Source organism: Rousettus aegyptiacus, unplaced genomic scaffold (genome assembly GCF_014176215.1).
Source record: "Rousettus aegyptiacus isolate mRouAeg1 unplaced genomic scaffold, mRouAeg1.p scaffold_m13_p_9, whole genome shotgun sequence".
NCBI lineage: Eukaryota > Metazoa > Chordata > Mammalia > Chiroptera > Pteropodidae > Rousettus > Rousettus aegyptiacus.
The window spans coordinates 88365601-88386444 of NW_023416312.1; the positions used below are offsets into that span (position 1 = coordinate 88365601).

Consider the following 20844-nt stretch of genomic DNA (forward strand, 5'->3'; position numbering starts at 1 on the left):
AACACCGTGTTTTGAGCTTAATTCCTTATTGCTGAGCAACCATGAGCTCTCAATTCCATCAGAATTACTCCACTGAGATGGAGACTTCCATCAACCACCTGGTCAATCTTCATTTGCAGGCCCCCTACACCTACCTCTCTCTGTACTTCTATTTTGACCTCAATGATGTGGCTCTGGAAGGTGTGGGCCACTTCTTCCGCGAGTTGGCCAAGGAGAAATGTGAGGGTGTGGAGCATCTCTCGAAGATGCAAAACCAGAGTGTCAGCCGCGCCCTCTTTCGGAACCCACAGAAGCCTTCCCAGGATGAGTGTATTAAAACTCATGATGCCATGGAAGCCACCATGGCCCTGGAGAAGAACCTGAATCAAGCCCTTCTGGATCTTCATGCCCTGGGTTCTGCCCGCACAGACCCCCATCTCTGTGACTTCCTGGAGAGCCACTTCCTAGACAAGGAGGAAACTCATCAAGAAGATGGGCGTCCACCTGACTAACCTTCCCAGGCTGGCCATTCCCCAGGCTGGGCTGGGCGAGTATCTCTTTGAAAGGCTCATCCTCAAGCATGACTATGAGCCTTTGGAGCCCAGAGGTCATTGAGGGGCTCCTCTGTATCCGCCTGGCGTTGGCCTTGTGCTTGAGCCTCTTCTTTCAACCACTAGGGAGCCTTCTAACCACCCTGGAGTCCTCTTCCAGGCCTTGTACCAAATTGAAACAAAAAAAAAGCTTTCTGCAGCAAAAAACAAACAAACAAACAAACAAAAACCTTTTAAGAATCCATTGGAATATTTGAAAATGTCACAGATTCTAATTTGAGGAATTCCATTTGTTTTTATATGAACTAAGACATCTTTAAATATAAAAATTGGATTTCAATATATTGTTACCAAGTGAGTAAAGTGCTTTTACTGTTTGTTCAACGAATACTTATTTGAGCACCCACAATGTAGAAGGCAAACTCATAACTATAACTGCTATATGTTGAACATGTTTTTGGAATCAATCTCCCCTATATAATGAGATGAGAGGTAAAGCTGTCCTTTTTAAGCTTTGTCTAGTAATCTCCAAGCCTTGTAGACATGATTTCTCCCTCTTCAGTCAACTAAACTCAGAAACCATTTCACGATGGTGAGAAAGGGCCACACCCAAAACAGAGTCAACTCTCATATATGCAGTGAATTAATTTTTTTTTAGACAAGGCAACCCTTGGTTGACCTCACAGATTGCAAGGACCTTGTCAGCTTACCATCCCTTATTTTTTTCTATTTTTTATGCCTACAGCACCTGGTCTTCCTAAGTGGTCTCCCATCCAAGTACTACCCAGGCCCGACGCTAGTTAGCTTCCAAGATCAGATGGGCTTGAACTTGTTCAGGGTGGCATGGCTGTAGACCTGTGGTAAATTGATTTTTGACTAGTGTCCCAAAACCATTTATTGGGGAAAGAACAGTTTTTTCAACAAATGGTGGTGAAAAAACTGGATATCCACACACAAAAGAATAAAATTGAACCTTTACTTAACATCATATACAAAAATTAACTCAAAGTGGATCAAAGACCTAAATGTAAGACCCATAACTAGAACACTTGGAAGAAATCACTGGAGAAAATATTCATGCTGTCTGATTTGGCAATGACTTCATGGATGTGATACCAAAAGCATGGACAAAAAAAGAAATAAATAAATTGGATTTCTTCAAAATTAAGAACTTGTGTGCATTAAAAGATACTATCAAAAAAGCAAAAAGACAACCTACTGAATGGGAGTAAATATTTGCAAATCATATGTCTGATAAGGCAGTAATATCCAGAATATGTAAAGAACTCCTACTATTCAACAACAAACAAACAAACTCAAAAATCAGCAAATAATTAATAGATATATTTCAAAAGTAGATATACAAATGTCCAATAGGCTTACGAAATGTCCCCTTTCTCTAATGAGTAATGATACATTAGAGAAATGCAAATTAAAACCATAATAAGATACCACCTCACACATAGTAGAATGGCTGTAATTAGAAAAAAAAAACAGAAAATAATTGTTGGTGAGGATATGAAGAAATTAGAACCCTCATGTGTTGCTGGTGGAGATGTTAAATTGTGCAGTCACTGTGGAAAACAGTGTTAGTTTCTCAAAAGGTTTAACATAAAACTACCATATGACCTAGCAATTCCACTCCAAAAGAATCAAAATCAGGGATTCAAACAGATATTTGTACATAGGAGCATTATTCGCAATAGGCGAAAGGTGAAAAGAGCCTAAGTGTCCATCAACAGATGAAATGGATAAACAAAATGTGATATATACATACAGTGGCATATTATTTAGCCATAAAAAGGAATGAAGTTTGTTAAATTGTTACAACACGGATGAATCTTGAGATATTATGCTAAGTAAAATGAGCAAGAGAGTAAAAGTAGAGTAGTATATGATTCTACTTATATGAGGTACCTAGAATAATCAGATTCATAGAGACAAAGAGTAGAATAGTGGTTATCAAGGACTGAGGTGAGGGGGAGTAGCAAGTTATTGTTTAATGGGCACAGGGTTTCAGTTTGGTTTGATGAAAAAGTTCTGGAAATAGTTGGTGGTGATGGTTGTACATCAGTTTGAATGTACTTGAGGTCACTAAATTGTATCCTTAAAAGTGATTAAAATGATAATTATTGCTATGCATATTTTACCACAATAAAAAATAAACTTTCGAGATTTCCTGGTTTAAAAAGAATCAGAACCCTCTACTCGGTATTTATCCTAAACACTTAAAAACCCATATCCAAAAAGAGAGATTCAGTAGAATATTTCTTACTTGACATCTTTAAAGTGTGTTTAAATGATCTCATGGTTGTCATGCATGTAGAGTTATACAGATAAATAGGAGTCTGTCCATGTTTTCAGCTATTAGTGGGGAGGAAGTAGGAGATGGTAATGAGTTGAGGGGATACAACAGGGAAAATAATAAAAGCCCAAGAATTTTCCATATGAAAGGTATTAAAATAGCAGGCAAAGGGGAAAAGAAAGAAAAAAATTAAAGAATCTTGGAAAGAGAAAACTCATGGACATTTGTACACTACCATCTAGAGGCAAGAAATTAACAGAGCATCACTTTTATTTAGAATTATAGTATTACGATGCTGCTCTTTCCCTCCCCTGTGATCTCCTCCTTAAAATAATGTTTTTCCATTTACTGGCTAGTTCCCCTTACAATTTTCAGTTTGAAAAGTCTAGATTAAAAACAGTCCAGTGAGTTGACTCCATTTTGCATAATCGTCCCTGTCTTCTGAGTTCTATATTGAGATCTCCTAACTTTCTTTCAAAATATTACAAGATTGACTAGAGCAGATGTTCATCCTAGAACATGCTTTACCATCAGGAACAATGAATTACTCCTTCCTGGCATATGTGTTAGTGATGGTTCTTCACCATCACCAGGACATATACCATTGTGTGGTTTTGCCAGGGAACAGTTACAGTCGGCAGCACTGAAAATCAGAATCAGTCAAATCCTGTAGCTCCTGGTTACATAGGGCCGTCAGCTACATCTGCAAGCAGACCTGCATGGCATCCATTCTCCATGGCTGATCCTGCATGCCATCCACAGTCCAGTTAGGCCTCACAGGGACCCAGAATTTAGCTCCAGTGACAGGTTAAATCCTGCTAGAACAAACTGCATGAGCTGGTGCCAAATTCCTTAGCTGTACAGGAACTCAGCTATAATAAATAGTCCTTGAAATCCAGCCATCAGGGGGACTTCCTGCCATATGGAGTTTTTGTGTGTATGTGATAGTATTTCTTGTAACACAAGTTGCCCTACATCATTGGGGGCCCTGCAGGGCTTCCTTCTAAGCATGAATGTTTGAAGGGGACTGGTTACTCAGATTATGACTTTGAAAGGGCCCTTCCATTTTTAAATATTTGGTAGAAAAAGTAGTGTTAAGATACACAAAAGTGGGCATCTCAATTTTCACAAAGAAGAGGTCTGTAGGTATTTCTAATTACAAAAGGTAAAGTAAACTTCAATTTGTCAAATACACAAACAAAAAGACAACAATGCTAAAATCTTTTGGAGACTGATAAAGCAATTGTACAAATTATATATCTTTATGTCTCAGTACAACCTCGTCTTATCTGTAGACATCTGTTTCCAATTCTTTTTGTAGTTTTCGAGGAAAGGCAAATTCAAAATTTCTCCACACTCAGGTAACCCCATTCATACAGTCTTTCAAGATGGCTTGCACTCATTGCTGCTCTACTCAGAATTCTCATATTCTATGAGACATTATCTTTGCTAGGTGCCATTTGGCACTTGAAATGAATCTATTGTGCCAATGAGAATATCTCTTATAGCTCAGTATGTTCAAGGCACACACTGAGCTATACTCTGAGGAGAAAGTAAGGAGAAGGACACAGTTCTTAGCCTTCCTTGAGGAGCTCCCAGGCTAATGAAGAAGAGAGCCTAGGAATTATAATCTGTTGTGATTCATGGTGCAGAGAGGGGCACACAGTAGATACATGGAACTAGTCATTGGCTTATTTTCAGATACATAACCAAGCCAATAACAACAACAACAACAACAACAAAAACTAACCTAAAGACTTCTTAAAAATTTGTGTATCTACTCTACATTATTTCTTTAAAATGGAGTTGAATACAGGTAGGCTTCTACCTAGTAGTAATTTAAGCCAAAGCCTCTCCTGTGGTTTTCATTTTTAATTTTAAATGTCTGAAGAGTTTTCTTATAGATATACAGAAAGGTTTCTTTAAAAAGCTTTAAACATTTACTTAGCAGTAACTAGGTGCCAGGCATTGTACTAACCCTTTATTCACCAGCATAATTCTTTTTACAAATGGGGAAATTGAGCTTCCGGGAATTTAAATAACTTGCCAAATTACAGTTAGTAATTTGCAGGGCTGAAAAGGACTTTCCACCTCTTATGAGCATATAAGGGTTCCTCTTTTATATAAATGCTGAATTAACATGATTACAAACTACTGTTCTTCCTCTTATTACTGAGGCAGGATATCCTGGATTAGAATTTGAAATGCATTTTACCTAGGGAAAATATTATAGATGCTATTCAGGTGTGGTTGAAGTGAAGTGGAAAAATAAGCAGGAAATTAAATCTCAGAGAAAAAGCAAAGTCAGAAACCACTGAACACTAAGGTGCCTCACACCCCTATACCAGCCACACAGATTTTTTAAAGATAAATCCAGCAGATTATCATCCCAGGTGTCAATGACTTTAAATATTGACCTTGGAAGTTTAAAGAACCCTGTTGCCTCTCTGAGCCAGGCAGAGACTGTTAACAACAAAGTGCACTTCTCCAAAATTGTATTCAAAGCAACTATCTGAACTTACAGAACACAAAGCCATGGACACTAGACTCACATGGCCAAAGCCACATAATTTTACTTGGTAGCAAGGGCAAAGCCATGGTATTTTTAGAGCATTTTACCCTAACTATATTGTTTCTTCTTCACAGAAAATCCAAAGCATAAATCTATATACTAGAAACTAATATGAAAAAAAAAATGGAAAAAGAAAAAAAGTCCGAAACAGAGGAAAACTCAAGTGTGAATATATTCTTCCTGAACCCAATGAGGCTGCCTATCTAAATGCTCTACTGTTCAGTTTAACAGAAATCTAAGCCAAACTACAATCACCTAATGCCAAAACAGCTTTGAATTTTCTTTCCTTTCTTCATACATTGCGACTTTTTGACATGAAGAAATATAACAGCTATTAAAACATGACTGAAAATGTGCTGTGACTCAAGTAGGATCACTTAAAATTACAGAGTCATTGATTCCAGAATGAGCTGTTTGAAGTGCATATTACAGAAGTTTAATAAGAACTTAAATGATACAAACCAAATCCAAATGTAAGGAGTACACAAAAATCTTTTTCTTAATTGAGAAATATTTTACATGATTCTTTACTTCTATGTTAAAAGAATATCCTTATTTGTGAAAATATTCCTTGTGGTTGATATTTTCAGTTATAATAATGGACATTTGGGGACCCCAGACATACTTAGCCCACAACTCATTAGATAAAAAGAATGCAATTTTGCCAGAGATATTAGTTGGCTAGGGTTATCAACCTGGTCACTGTCAGATGGCTCTGAGATGCCTGGGAGACAGATGTGCTCTCCCTTGGAAAGAATAGAGAGAAAAGATTCCACCTGATTTTTAACCAGTGAATTCTCTAGGGAACAAATACCACTCCCTGAAGTTAGGCTAACCAAGGCTAAGCAAAAACACAGGAGTTCAAAGTAATTTCCCAGAGGCATAAAATGCTATCCAATATAGGTGCAGTTAAGGAATACAGACTCTTTGACTATGGTTGACAGATTCAGCTGGAATGTGGGATCATTATGACACCAGGAAGGAGGTCAGGGCATCCTCTGCAAGCCACAGTAACCTGCTTCTATTTTCTCTGTTAGGCTGCACTTCCCTTCCTCTCGATTTGTGAAGTAATGGATAATGGAGATTTCTTGCCTCTTAGGAAAAATCCTGTGCTCAGAAGTAATCCAAAGAGCCTAGAAATGCCATGACTCCCAGGCCCATCCTGGCTCCACCTGACCATTCTCTCAATGCTATCAAAGTGGATCTTAGAAGTAGACAGGTTTGTAGAGATCATCCAGTCCAGCTATCTCAGATTTGCACATGAGTTCAGTAGAAACCTAGATAGCTTAAGTGACTTGTCCAAGGTCACTTGGCTAGCTTAAGGTACCCCATTCAGGTGCCTAGTGTTGTCTTCACTTCACTGCCTTCTTTGTCTTCAGATCACATTTCCAGTGTGCTGCTACTGGCAAATCTCAGGGCCAGGGCTGACTCTAGGCTTTGTGAGTTGTTGTCATGCTTCTGGGTACCTTATTAGGGGTTGGAGTTGAGCTTAACTATTGATAATTAAAGAGAAACTGATGGGGTTTCAGGAGTTTCAGACATTTTCCCAACTCCCACTATGCATATAGCTCAAGGCCAACCCAGAGGGTCCCCTCCCCACCTTCTACTTCCAATTCTTTAGATTGCATTTTGTGACTCCTTTCATATGTTCTGGGCTGCTACTAATAATCCTTTCATCTTCACTTCATCTGAGAATACATTGGAATGGAAATGAAGGAAATGACAGTCTTTCTGTTGGTCCACATCCCCTTGGGACAAGGTCTTTGGTTCCCCTGGGCAACCATAGGCAACTGGATCAGGGAAGATTTGCTCTATTATAGGAAGTACCAGCTTTGCCCTAGTTAGGTCTGTACCGAAAGGAAGTCAGCTAGGGTATCTCCAGGTGGTAATGCAATTGCTCTTTGGGGATCTGAGAGACAAAAGTATCTGCCATCAATTGGTATGATGGCAAGTAGGATAAGGTGCTATAATCATAGGTTCATGTTTGGAAGGGATTTTAAAAGTAACTTTATCTGACTTATTTCACTCAGCACAATAACTTCTAGGTCTATCCATGTCGTTGCAAATGGTAGGATTTTATTTTTTTAATGACTAAGTAATATTCCATGATATATGTATATAATACACACACACACCATAATTTATTTATCCAATCATTTGTTGATAGGCAGTTAAGCTGCTTCCATATCTTGGCTATTGTAAATTGTGCTGCCATGAATATTGGAGTGCATAGATCTTTATGAATTATTGTTTTGGTTTTCTTTGGATAAATACCCAGAGAAAGATAAATACCATATGATTTCACTTATATGCAGAATCTAAGGAACAAAAAGAACAAACTAATCAAAAACAGACTTAAAAATAAAGTGGACAATTTGGTGACAGAGGCGAGGGGGTTCGTGGGGCTGGGAGAATGGGGTGAAGGATTAAAGAAGTATAAATTAGTAGTTGGTAGTTGGTCATGGGCATGGGGAGCATGGCAGAGGGAATGCAGTTAGCATTAATATGATAGCGAGGTGGTGGGCCAGGGGAAGGAGGGAGCAATTGGGGGGATTGTTTTATGAACTATAGAGATGTCTAACCAATGTACTGTACACTTGAAACAAATTTAAATAAATTTTTAAAAATTAAAAAAATAAGTAACTTTATACAACATATTTTTCTCCAAGACTCCACAAATATGGTGAAGTACATTTACCCCTGCTAGCCACTTTCCCTGCTTTGACATTACAGAGAAAGACACTCTTATCAGAGATTATTCATATCAGTAGCTACAACTGAATAACCATTGTTGGGTGCCACTCCTCCTATTTCATTTAATTCACCTGAAAACCCTAAAAATAGGTACCATTACTAACCTCCTTTCACAGATGTGGAAACTAAGGTTCAGAGTTCTTAAGTCATTTGTTCCAGGTCAAGAAGCTAGTTAGTGGTAAGATGTAGAGATTCAAACCTTCTTAAAGCTGTTTGATCAAAGCCTGTGAACTGACCACTAAAATTTTGAGAAAGAGAATGAGCAAATGTATGAAGTGTTTGCATGGGAGGTGATTGTTGTGGAGTGAGGAGGTCAGACTAGATTTTCCATAATTTCAGCTTGCATAGAGGGGAGGAGCCAGTTAAAACTTTGGGAGAAATGGAACATTTTGAGGTGTGTAGGATGGGGCACTGTTCCCCATGCCAGATGCACTAACAGCGAAAGCCACTGCTTACCCAGGGTGCCATTGAGTTCTGGTCCCAAAATCTCTCAGAACCTGAGACAGGCACACTTGTCAAAACTAGAGCCATATTTAATCACTTGTTCACTCATTCCTCCTCACCATCCTGAGATGCTCCAGTAATCAAAAAAGCACCACACTTTTTCTACTTAAACCTTTCCAAAGCATAAAAGCTGTGCCCATTTCCCCTCCCGGAGCCTAGGGGTCCTCAAGGCCGGGTTGAATGTGGGTTACTTGGTCAGAGAAACACCAGCACCATGGTGCTATCATGCACACTGTAATTTCCTCCCTAATGCTCCCTGTGTGCATCTTCTGGAATGACTACAAGGAACTGAGTGTAGACACTCTTGTTTACACTTGACCCCCCACAGTTTGCAGACCCAAGCTGGATGTAGCCCCAGGTGAGTTTGAAATAGCAGCAGGGTAGCTGGGCTCTCTGGAGTACAAGGCATTGTCCAAACAACAATGGTCACCAGAGGTGTTGACTCTCAGACCTCCAGGTGCACCTGTAACTCTCCCACAAACTTTCTGCATGCCTCAGTGGGCTCCTGGACATTGCGGAGTCATGCTCCAGAGGCTGCTCTAGGAGAGGTCAAGGAACTTCCCAGCCTCAGTTCCTACAAGCTCGCTTCCCGTGACATAAGCTACTGCATCATGCCCAGCATCCCAGGTGAACAAGAACCATTAAATTCTGCCTTAGCCCACAAAGATCAGCTAATTTTAACAATGCATTGTACTTGACAGTACCACAGATATTTTCTTCCGATTCTGGCATTGAGCCAATGTAGGAGTTAGTGATTATCATTCCCAATTTAAAGATGAAGAAGAAACAGAGAGATGACATGAGTCCCCAAGGACCATGACTGGTCAGCAGTAGTCTAGACAGGACTCTAGATCTTGTACCTAATGCTGGGCAGTTGCTGAGGCCAGACTGGGTGGGCAATTGTTTCTCCCACCCAAAGCCTCTTCAACTGTGGCACTTCCTTTCCAGCCTCAGGAGGAAAAGAGATTAGGAAACACTAACCCCAATTAAGAAAGGAGGCTTCAAACTTGAGTTCTGTGGGAGAGGGGCCTACTAGATTATAAACACTTGGATGCAATTCGCTTTCAGCCCTGTGCCTCGGTTTCCTTACATGAAAAATGGGTGATAATAGTATCAACCTCAGAGCATTGTGGAGGGGATTTCTTGAGATGATTTATAGGCGGCACCTTATATTTAATAGGTGCTAAATAAAACGCTGCTTTTCTGTTTTCTGGAGCATGCTGAACACCTTGTTTCTTGCAAAGTTGTGAAGTCATTTTCTAAATGACTGGAAAGCCCAAGGTGAAGTGGGGAAGCTGAGAGAGGAAGCAACTTTGATGTGGCTGGAAGCAAAGGTTAGTGGGGGGAAACTAGTTGACATGGATAGAAGTCAAAAAAAAAGTTACAAGCGAAAACGGCAAAAGTGCCAGTTGGTGCACTAGGCAAACAGGGCTGAGCCAGCGGGTGGCTTTTTTGTGGCCAGATTGGCAGGGAGGAGCCAAACTGGGGGCAGTGGGAGAAGGGATGGTTGCTCCAGGGCCTTCGAGGGTCATCAAGCCTCCTGTGCAGAGTACCAAGTGTTTACTCTAGGCATACTCATTCCTGATGCTCAATCCTGGGAGAGCAAGGGACACGTTCCTCCCACCTGCCTCTTGGCCTTGGATGCAGCACGGAAGCAGGGGAAAGCGAGAGGAGAAGACACGGGCTGGGAAGCAGCGGCCCTGGGAAGCAGTGGCCCGGGGAAAAGATGGAATGGCTGAGTTGTGGGGAGCACAAAGCACCAGACCAGCATTGCACCATGCGGGGGTTCAACAGACTGCTGGAATCTTCGCTTATCGCCAGTCTTCAGCGTGTGGGGCAGAAGAGGTCCCATCGAAGAAATGGTCACACGGCGTGGGAAAAGAGCTATTTGTGTGAGGTGTTCTCCGCGGGTGCAGTTTTATAACCAGACAGAGATATCTGTCCAGCACTGGAGAGGGAGCTGGAGCTATGTATCTGCAAGGTCTTGGCCCACCCGGAGCTGGTTGGGCCAAGGCTGAGATCGGCCTCGGATTTTTAGCAGGAGCTTGGATCACCTTATTTGTATGATCCTTAAACATATAAAGCCCCTGGTTTTGAAGAGGTAGCCCAGGAGTAAAGTGGCCCTCTGTTCCCCAGAGAGGGGGTGCGGTCAGCCCTTTTAGGTCTAAGTCCGGGAAAGGCCTGGCACAGACAGAAGGGACAAATGAGTCCCCACTCTACCCCTACTGCTCTGGAGCAGCTATTTCTAGCCTTTGGGAATGCTGATCTCAGGGTCTGAGGTGAGTGGCGCTGCACTGCCAAGTCCCCAGCAACCTCTGGCTGCTGCAGTGGAAAACTTCCCTCAGGCAGCGCTCTGGGGACAGAGAAGGTAGTAGAAGATTCAATCCATTTAGAGGACAGATGGGCTCAAAGGAAGTTTTTAGAAGGCCTTGTGAGATGGGAGTAAGAGGGATAAGCAGGAGTCTGTCCATTTGCTCATGTCTATGGCAAGATACCAGGCACTGTGCAGGATGCATTAGAAGGTCCCTTTCTTTTACTTGAGGAGAAATTGAGGCTTGGACAGGGGCCAGGATTAGCTTATAGGAGGCTACATGAGACTGGAAGACAGCTCCTAATTCCGATTTGAATGATGTCCGGCACCGTCCTTTCTCTGAAAGTTTGATATCACTGCACCCTGTCACACCCACAGCTTTCGACCCTCCAAGCGAGGATAGATCAAAAGGGCGGAAGCCATCTCGCTTGCTGGGGCAGCAGTATATCCTCCCCGATCCATGATCCATGGCTTTGGGCCTTGATTGCCAGCCTCTCCTCCCAGTTTGGCCTAAGACAACAGCCGGCTCTGGGGCGGTGGCGGTGCAGGTGGTCTCTGCGAGCCTGGGAGAGAGTGCAGCTGCCAGAGGTAAACGCTAAGGGCGGCTGCTTGGGCAGGGGCCTGTGTTCAGTCTGAGATTCCTAGCTTGGCCCTGGGACTCTGAGCAAACACCGGTTGAGTACTCAAGCGGTAGTGTGGAGGCAGAAGGGGGGCTCATTCGGGTCCCCGGTAGCAGGCGGCAGAGGCTCAGGAAAGACCAGGGCTGTCTTTTCTTCCGGCTCTTCCTCCGAGGTTCGGTTAGCCACAAGGCTTCCCAGAAGACCGTGGCTTGTTGCCTGTGTGCATGTGAGTGCTCGTTTCCCTGTTATGGCTGTTGGCAAACTGCCTATTACAGCCGTAGAGTTCACACTTGAACTGCTTTATGCCTAGAAATAGGAACCTAAATGCTCACCTCTATCCCTGGAGCCGCGGTGCAGTACTAAAGAAGGGTAATAACCTGTTCACTGGAGGCAACGAGTAATCCCCTCTGCATCAAAAGAATCCATTATTTTCAGGATTTCTTTTTTATTTGGATATACCTATATACCAAGAATTCACACCGCTCCCCCTCGCACCCAGCATTTCAGAAATTTCCATGTGATCTGCCAGAGACTGACACCCGCATGGTCTGGTAGTCACAGTGAAATCCCAGTCCTGTCAACTTGCTAAAACCAAAGCTGCATTCCATGGTGGATGAGCTCCTGTGGCCCTCAATGCTTATAGTGGGGCCACTTTCTTACTTGGAAAACTTTGTCAAAGGCTGTGGCAAAACCCCACCCTTTGTCTTACAAAATGCAGAAGGGGAGCAAGCCCAGAAACAGGCTTCCCAGCAGGCTCCGCAGGCCTCTCCAGGTGCACCAGGTAGCAGTAACCATCCTCTTTATGGAGAGGGAGGCACCCCTCATCCTGCCGGTGGCCCTACATGCACAAATTTAGGGAACTCTAAAGAAGCTACTGACCTACAGGGCCAGCTCTTCATGATGGGGGCCGTGGATAGAAGATGAGGCAAGCTTCTGGGAGCTGCAAAGAGCCAGGCAGGGATGGGTGAGGATTCCAGCTCATCAGAGTTCCAACTATCGTGTGGGCCCAGCCCCGGAGGCTGTGCTGTAAGGGGAGATGAGGATTTCTTCTTTCCTCATTGTAGAGTAAGCCTGAGGATCTAGTCGTCACTGAGGAGACCCCTGGAAAGGGACCGGAGCCAGTAGCGATTTTATTTCCAACGAGAGAAAGCCTAGGGGTTGAGCAAAAATTGGGCGGAGCTGAGCTCTCTCCTCCACTGGCCTTAGCCTCTTGGATGGACCCAGACCCCTGCCAACAAACTGTAAGTCCTTTTGCGAAACGCTAGAGAAAGAGATTGGCAGGCGAGGTAAATAGGTGTGCCTGGGCATCGGAGTGGGACGGGTAGTCCCGTGGAAATCGAACAAGTGCAGGTAGGGCGCATGTAATTGGAGATGAAGGGATATGTGTATTAGTGTGCGAAGGAGAGAACAGAGGCACAGAAACAAGAGCAGAGGGACAGAATGGATCACACTGGATGCCTATTTCGAAATGCAGAGCTTCGTTTATTCTACAAATGCTTAAGTCTCATACAGTTTTCACTTGTTCCCCTAAGCCAAATCGCACTCTCCTGGTTCAAGTTCGAAATGGAACTGGAAACAAAAGCAGGCAAGGATCCTGGTGCTGCGGGAAAGGAGGACCACTGAGCCTCGTCCCCCGTCTCCCCTCCCGGAGCCTAGAAGCCAACGTGAAGATCAAAAGCTTCCACATCACCCCAGCGGGGCGCGCCCCCAGCCCTGAAAGAGGCTACTAAAGGGAGGGGATGGAGGAGGGGATCCTTGGGACTCTGGAGCTGAGCGACTCCTGTTGACCTTTTCTTGTATCCAGGGAAGATGCGGGCATGGGCCCTTTCTCCCTTGGTTTCCCCACAGCGGTTTAAGACTTTATATTTGGCCTTTCAGGGCCACCCGTGCCTGCCCGGTGGCTCCGAGGGCCATTAGACCAGTAAGCATCCCGAATGGGGAGTTTGTAGGCTCTACCCGGCCGGGGCCCGCCAATTCAGTTCTACCGGTGAGTGTCTCTAACTGGGCCTCGCTTTCAGGGCTAGGGTTCTTGGAGCACAGCTGGGGTCTGCGTTGTGTCGTGGCCCCTCTAGGGCGGTAACAGCTGTTCTCGGAAGGCTGGGGAAGTCCGCGAACCTCTGGGTATGATGGGTCAGGGAGAGGGGGACAGAGAGGGGAAAACTGCTGTTTGCTAGAAACCAACTCCCTAGCCTAAGCCTGAGCAAGGCGAGACAGAGAGAACTCTTTCATGGGGGCGACTCACCCCGCCCCCCCCAACTCGCCTGTCCCATAGCTCTGGAGAGGAGGCACATCCCTAGGGGCCCCACGACTCTGTGGTCGAGGGGAAACATCGGGCTGTGATGGCTCTTGCTTTCATGGAGCAGACAGACCAGGAGGGTGGCTACTGAGCCGATCCAGGCCAGTGGCTGCCGGGTGGAAGCGATTGCGTGGCCATGATAAGCTGGGTCCCCAACCTTGACCTGAGCTGACGTCGGAATACCCCTGCGAAGCGACTGACACGTGATAAAGCCGGGGCTGCGCACAATGCGGCGGAGCCCGGTTAGGGCTGGGCGGACACTCAGGGAGCCAGGCCTGCACTGTCCGCGGCCTCATCATTCATTTCCCTGGACGTGCTGGTAAAAATGCATCAAAATAGGCTGTGGAGCGCGGTATAAAAGCACAGCGGGATGAGCTGCTTTCCAAAAAGGATCTCGATGATTGGACCGGGCTTGGCGTGATTGACAAGAGCTTAGTTTGATAAAGGGAAGACACGCAAGCTTTCACAGCGGGATCTCTTTTCTAAAATATATCACACTAGCCTTTGAAAAGCGCCGCACACTATAAGGAAATAGCGTTTCACGGCTCGCTTTATGGAGCGATGACATTTCTATAAAACACAGCGAAGATCAAACAAGGGAGAGAGAAATAAAATGTGTTGCAAACACAATGTTTTAATTAGTTTATTCTGCGCGTTGCTTTTATCTGACGTATACATTGCGGGTTCCCCTTTAATTAAACAGCCCCTCTCGAGCGACGGCGGGCAAGGAAGGGAGGTGAGGCGCTGCGCCCCTTCATTCTCCTTAGGAAAATCGGAAGGGCTGGCCGGCCCCAAAGTGGGAGCTCGCAGGCCCCCATACCCTCTGGGCCAGGATCAGGCGGCCGAGGCTTTGAGGCTTGGGGAAACGGCGGGACCTGAGCGCCCCACGGAGGCAGAGGGGAGAAAGGGGAGGAAGTTTCTCCATCCAGGGAACTGAATGCATCGAAGGCCGTCGGAGTAGCTCAGGGGCGCCAATCTCCAATCTCCTCCCCCTGGGAGTCGCCTCCCTCCCTCCCCCCGCCTGCGGTCAGCAGCAGAAGTCCTTCCTCCTCTTCCTTCCCCTACCCCCAGCCCTCTCGGACCTCCAGGTTGAGGGCAGGGAATATTAGGAACCAGATCAACTCTGGGGTCTCTGCCCACGCCTTGGCTTTCAGGCTCCGACTTCCTCTACTTCACCCTCCCTAGGTCCCAAAGTAGCGGATCCTCTGATTTCTGACCAACAGGAAGAGACTTCGCAAGCATCTGCTCACTGAAAGCGCGCAGTGGCCTCAGGCGCTGTCATAAGTGGCGCCTAAAGAAAAGCGAGGGAGAAGCCAACGGTAGGATGTACTGTGAGCCTAAGCAAAGCCTGTTCTTGCATTCACACACACGCTACACGCTTACTTCTTGGGATGCTCTACAGACTTCTGCTCCACCTATAACCACTCTCTCCCTCCTACACATGCCGGTGGCCTGGTTTCAGTCTCAGCACAGCCCACCAGCCTGGCACAGAGCCAGCCCATGTAGCACTCTCAACAATATTAGCTGCTCAGGCTGGTAAGTAGTGATGGTAGGCCTGTTGTAGCCTTAAACTAATAAGGCATTGTTTGTTCATTCTGCTGGTAAGAACACAAAACAAAATATAAATCTGTGGAATCTGGTGAGGAGGAAGAATAAGAGATGCAGATGTGGCTCTACAGACAAACCCCGGAACACAACCCAATAAATTGATGGACTGGATATAAGACCCCCTCCCCTGTCCAAATTTGTTCTTCTGCTGAAACCTGGAATGGAAGTCAAGGTGTTTAGCCTGGAATTGGGGATGGGGTTGACGACAGCCACCATATGTCTGAAATGCCTTGTTTCCACCTTTTCTCAAAGGAAAATTTCCTTCTGACACCTTTCCACTAAAGGATGTGAGACAGAAAGCAGGGCGATCTGTGGGATACCTCTGAAGCCTGTTTGACTAGGCAGAGGTCTGCAATGTTGTCTTTCTTGAGGAAAGGGGAAGATCTATTACTTCTCCCACAAATATTTTTAAGTATTGAAATTAAAATATTGGGATTTGTGTAAATGTCTGAAATTTATGATCTTCAATATCAAGGATTCCTTTTTAAATTGTATATACTATTTCCATGTAATAATATAAACAGCAAATGATATGTTTGGATGAAACTTTTTAAACAACTGCAAAGATAATTTGATAACAACCAAAATAATTCATTTAATATGTGGTTTGAAATCAGAATTCATAAAATTCAATATTACAGAGTATATGCACAATATGCTTTCTCCACTGTATTATCATTTAAAGCTCCTTTTTCTTCCATTAAATGATATGTGATGACAGAGTGGTGCCAAGACAGCTTCTGGAGAAATTTGCCTCCCAACTTTTCTGAGCATACAATTAAAATAATGATTTGAGCCTACCACAGCTATAGAATAACGACATAGCTCAAGAAATGAAGCTCATGTATGGAACTGAGCTATAAATCACTCTCTTATAGCTAGTCTCTCTCTCTCTCTCTCTCTCTCTCTCTCTCTCTCTCTCTCTCTCTCTCTGTGTGTGTGTGTGTGTGTGTGTGTGTGTGTGTGTGTGCACAAGTCCTTGGGAGTCCACCTAGGGTGAGGAGGGGGGAGCAAAGAAAGTATTACTGGGGAGCAATTCCAAGTGAAAGGAGATGTCTTCCCATTACCATCCCCTTTTCCTATCTTCAGGAAGGAGGTCAGGACTGGACTGGGTAAGATGGAGAGAAGTGGGATCAGAACAGTCCTTTTCTTCAAGCATTCCACTCCTCATTGTCTTCTAGTGGAAATTTTATTATGTAATAGCAAAAGTGTAGCTTTTTAGTTGAAATAAATGAGACCATGAGCAAACTATTTTTTTTAACAGAAAACCATTATTTCTTCCACTTCAGACCAGGACATGGCAAGGGTATAGTTCTAGAAAGCAGATAGTAAGGCAGGAGTTGAAGGTGAGGCTTTTCTTCATGGGAACATCTGGTAGGCAAAGAGGATAGGGATAGCAGTCTGAAATGGGTATCCCAAGTTTAATCTCATTGCACACCAAGCTGGTGCATCTTAGACCTGGGTAGTGATGGCAGTGTTAAGAATTTAAGCCTGGAAAGATTCTAAAGTGGGAGCAAAGAGGCTCCAGATATTGATCTACTCCAACTCAGTGATTCCTTCATTAGAATCACTTGAGGAACTTTAAAAAAAAAGTAATATGGCATCCTTCCCTAGATCAAGTGAATCGGAAGCTCTGGGGAGGGTGTGGGCATCTGAATATTTCAAAGATCCTCAGGAGATTCCAATAGGAAGTCAGGGTTTCCAATCCTGGGAACCCTGGCTTCACCCTCTTGTTTCTGGGGCAGAAGGTAGGCAAGTTCTCCCTCTCCAAAATTTGAGTTGTGACATTTGAAAAAGAAAACCAGATATTGCAATTTAGCTTTCTAATTCAAAACCACAAAAATAACAATTCAGGCTGGAGTTAGAGCTTTTAAGTGTGTGCATAAAGGAAATGGGTCCTCCTCCACTCCTAGGGAGTGTTAGAAACTGAGGAGGACAGGAAAGTAAGCGTGTACAGATTCCACAGTGATTAAGGGCTATATAAACCACCGAGAAGGTTAGTTTGCATCGGTAGGCAGTGGAGGCTTCCTTAGCTTCAGAAATACTTAGAGGCTAAAACCACTTCAGGACTAAGCAGGGGCTAGGTAAGAGATAAGAATTAGTGAGCTTTATATAAAGTGGGAAAGGGGTATTTAGGTGCTGGGGGTAGAGGGGTCTTCTAGAGCAAGGGTTCCCAACCCTCAGGCTGCAGACAAGTACCATCAATGGTCTGATAGGAACCAGCCACACAGCAGGAGGTGAGTAGCAGGCTAGAGAACAAAGCTTCATCAGTATTTGCAGCAGCGCCCCAGCACCAGAAACACCCCTTCAGCTCCCCCTCAGATGATCAGGCATTAGATTCTTAAAGGAGCACTGGTCCCTGGTGCCAAAAGGATTGGGGACCACTGTTCTAGAGTGTTCTTGAGGCCACTGAGGTAGGTTTGACCCTTGGATTTAATACTGAGGGAGTGGGAAAAGGTGTGTTCTAGGTGGTGTTTTTCCCTTTAATTTACTAGGTAGATAGATAAGAACCTCGACTGAGAACTGTGTAATACAGTGGGGAAGCAGGAGAGGAAAAAAAGGGATGTTTGCTGATAAAATGTACTTCAGAAGGCCCTTGGTCCTGAGGAAAACTTGACCTTTAGCCCTAGACTGCTAAAGCAGGGCTTTCTGTACAGCTGGTGTTGACTGAAGCTTGTGTGTCAAGGTCAGGAGAAGGATAAGGCTGAGCAGAGGGACCACCGGCTCTGAGAACTCCTGTTGACTGTTGACAAGGGCCCATCTGGGATGTTCTTGCTCAAATTAAGCTCTTTGATTCTTAAAGGACTGTCTGTTAAAGTGAGGGAAATGGGGAGAGAGGGCAAGGCACAGAGGTTTTTGGGGGCCAGGTTAGCAGCATGGGACTTGGAACCTAGGGGAAAAAAGAGAGGGGACTTCGGGTGTACATAGGGTGAACAAATTAGGAACGGATGCACAGGGTAGACCCAAGCCTCCAGTTCCATCAGGGTGGCAAGAGGTCAATGTACTGGACTTCGAGGCCTGTAGTACATGGAGCCTCAAGGCCCCCAGCTCATGGTTCCTCAATGTCTGCAGTGTACCAGACCTTGTGGTTGGTAGTGCAGGCATAGGGCTTCCTACAAGAGGTTAAGGGCCTCCTCTGAGGGGAGAGGCAGGAGCCCTAGGTCAGGGGTTTGGGGGCAGGGCAACAAGATAGTATTAATCCCTGAGTTATTGCCCCTCCCAACCTTCTAAGAGCTGAGGGTTTCTCTAGGCTGGGACAGAAGGAGGCTGTTTTTAAATTTCATGTCTTCTGCAACAATCTCACTAAAATGGCTCCTGACCCTCATGAATAAAAATGGCACCTTTACTAAGCTGGAACAGGAATGTCAACTGGGCCTTTCTTGGGCTTGCCTTTCTTTCATGGCCTTGTTGGGGTGACCTGGTCCTCAAGCTGATTTTCCACAAATGGTGTCTGTGGAAAACCCTAGGTGAAGTGTAATCTACCAGAGCTGAGTCTGAGGGGACAAGTGTTGAGGGCAGCAGGAAATTTAACCTTAAAGAGAAATTCACGATAGGGCTAGAGTTACGGAGGAAAAAGTAGGGAGGGGGAGAAACATACCTAAGAGGACAAGCTAAGGCAGTAGCTGGCCAACTGGGTTGTTGGGGGAACCCTTGAATCTTTATATTAACCTACCCTTATCATTTAAAGGAGAGACATTCAGGGAGGGAGCCTAAAATTCTCCAAGTGTACAGGCTAATGACATTTGTCTGTGGTAAAAAGGGAGGGGAGTGTTTCTGGGAGAGAAAGAGAAAAGGAGTAAACTCCTGGCCCTCACTGAGGAGGAATAGTTGAATTAGGTATGAGTCCACTCTCAGGCATAGGGAATTGGGGTCACTTCCTTTGGGCTTCCTGAAGGCAGGCTTCTCATCCGCCACCTTAGCTTGGACTCACATACCTTGCTTGGTTTGACCTCTGAAGTTGCCCATCAGCGCTCAGGCATGCGGGAAGGGTCAATAAACTATGTATCTATAGCCAAATAAAAAAGACTAAAACCAACCTCAGAGTCAGAGGTCCCCTAGTCATGGATATAGATAATCGCAACTCTTTCTTCTTGTCCCTTCTTTCTCCTGCAGTTCATCCTCACTTGACTCTTTTTTTCACCTTTCTCTAAAGCCAAAGTTATCCTTGCAAATAATTGAGGTATAAGGCTGAAAAAATCATGTCATGAGAAATTAAGCCTGAAAAATAGGAGAGTGATGGTGAATAGAATCTAACAGTTAAGATTACCTAGTCTAGGGGTCAGTAAAGTTTTTCTGTAAAAGGTCAGATAGAAATATTTTAGACTTTGTGGGCCTGTAGCATAATCGCACCCATCCCTCCCTTCTCCTTCTTTTTCTACTTCTAACCCTTTAAAGATTAACACACACACACACACACACACACACACACATTCTTGGCTCCTAGGGTCATAAAAATACAACAGGCTATGGGTCAGATTTGGCTTGCAAGTTGCCAAATCCCATTCAAATTAGAAGTTAGTTTTATTTATCCCCACTCTGTCTTGTTTGGGGGTGAGAGAAATAAAAGGGGGAGAAGGGAGGTACCCATGCTTTTAATATGAAAGCGCTTTCCTCCCATCTCCAACCCCCAAGGAAAGAACTAGATGACTCCAAACCAAATGAAACAAGAGGCAATTTGATTTTACAAAATGTCATTCCTGAACTACATGAAGTTCCTTGGGAGTTGAATAGGCTTGGTATGGCATTTTTTTTAGATGGAATTCTTATTTTCGGTTTGGGCAAGAGAAAATAATTCAAATAATATAGCTTCTGCCCCAGGGGGGTAGAGGAGAAGGAAGAAGGAATGGTAGAATAGGCCTGAACCAAGGAAATGGAGCTTGACAAATGGAGATGGACGGGGTGGGGGGGGCAGAACTAGGCACCAAGGATGAAAGTCACTGCCAAAAACCATGATGTGGTCCAGAGGTCATTTTACGTGCAGAATCCTGTCTCAAAGCAGAGAAATGAATGAACCTCAGGGTAATCAAATGTTTATCTCCACTTGTTTTAGAGCTGAAATCATTTATATTTTAAAACTAATGGAGAATTTAGCATCTAGAAGGAACTTGGGTTCTTGGCTAAACATGTGTTCCAAAATGTTAGGCAAGCTTCACACCCCAAATTCATTCTCCTTATCCCAATTCTTCAGGTCTCTGTGGAAAGACTTGTAAACATAAGTGAAATGCAGCTTTTCATATTTCTGCCTCTGTGTGGGTCTCCCTCTTCCCTTGCCTGGGCACTCCCCACCTACAACGGGTTCTGATACCAAAGGAATCAGAAGTCCTCTTCCAATGTGACTTGTCCT

The 20844-nt window shown here is 44.4% G+C and overlaps 2 pseudogenes; one reads left to right on the plus strand and one right to left on the minus strand.

The window, feature by feature from the left end:
• The first annotated feature begins 41 nt into the window (after positions 1 to 41).
• Positions 42 to 594, plus strand: LOC107506835 (annotated as a pseudogene).
• A 672-nt stretch (positions 595 to 1266) lies between these two features.
• Positions 1267 to 1385, minus strand: LOC118608366 (annotated as a pseudogene).
• Between the last annotated feature and the right edge of the window lie 19459 nt (positions 1386 to 20844).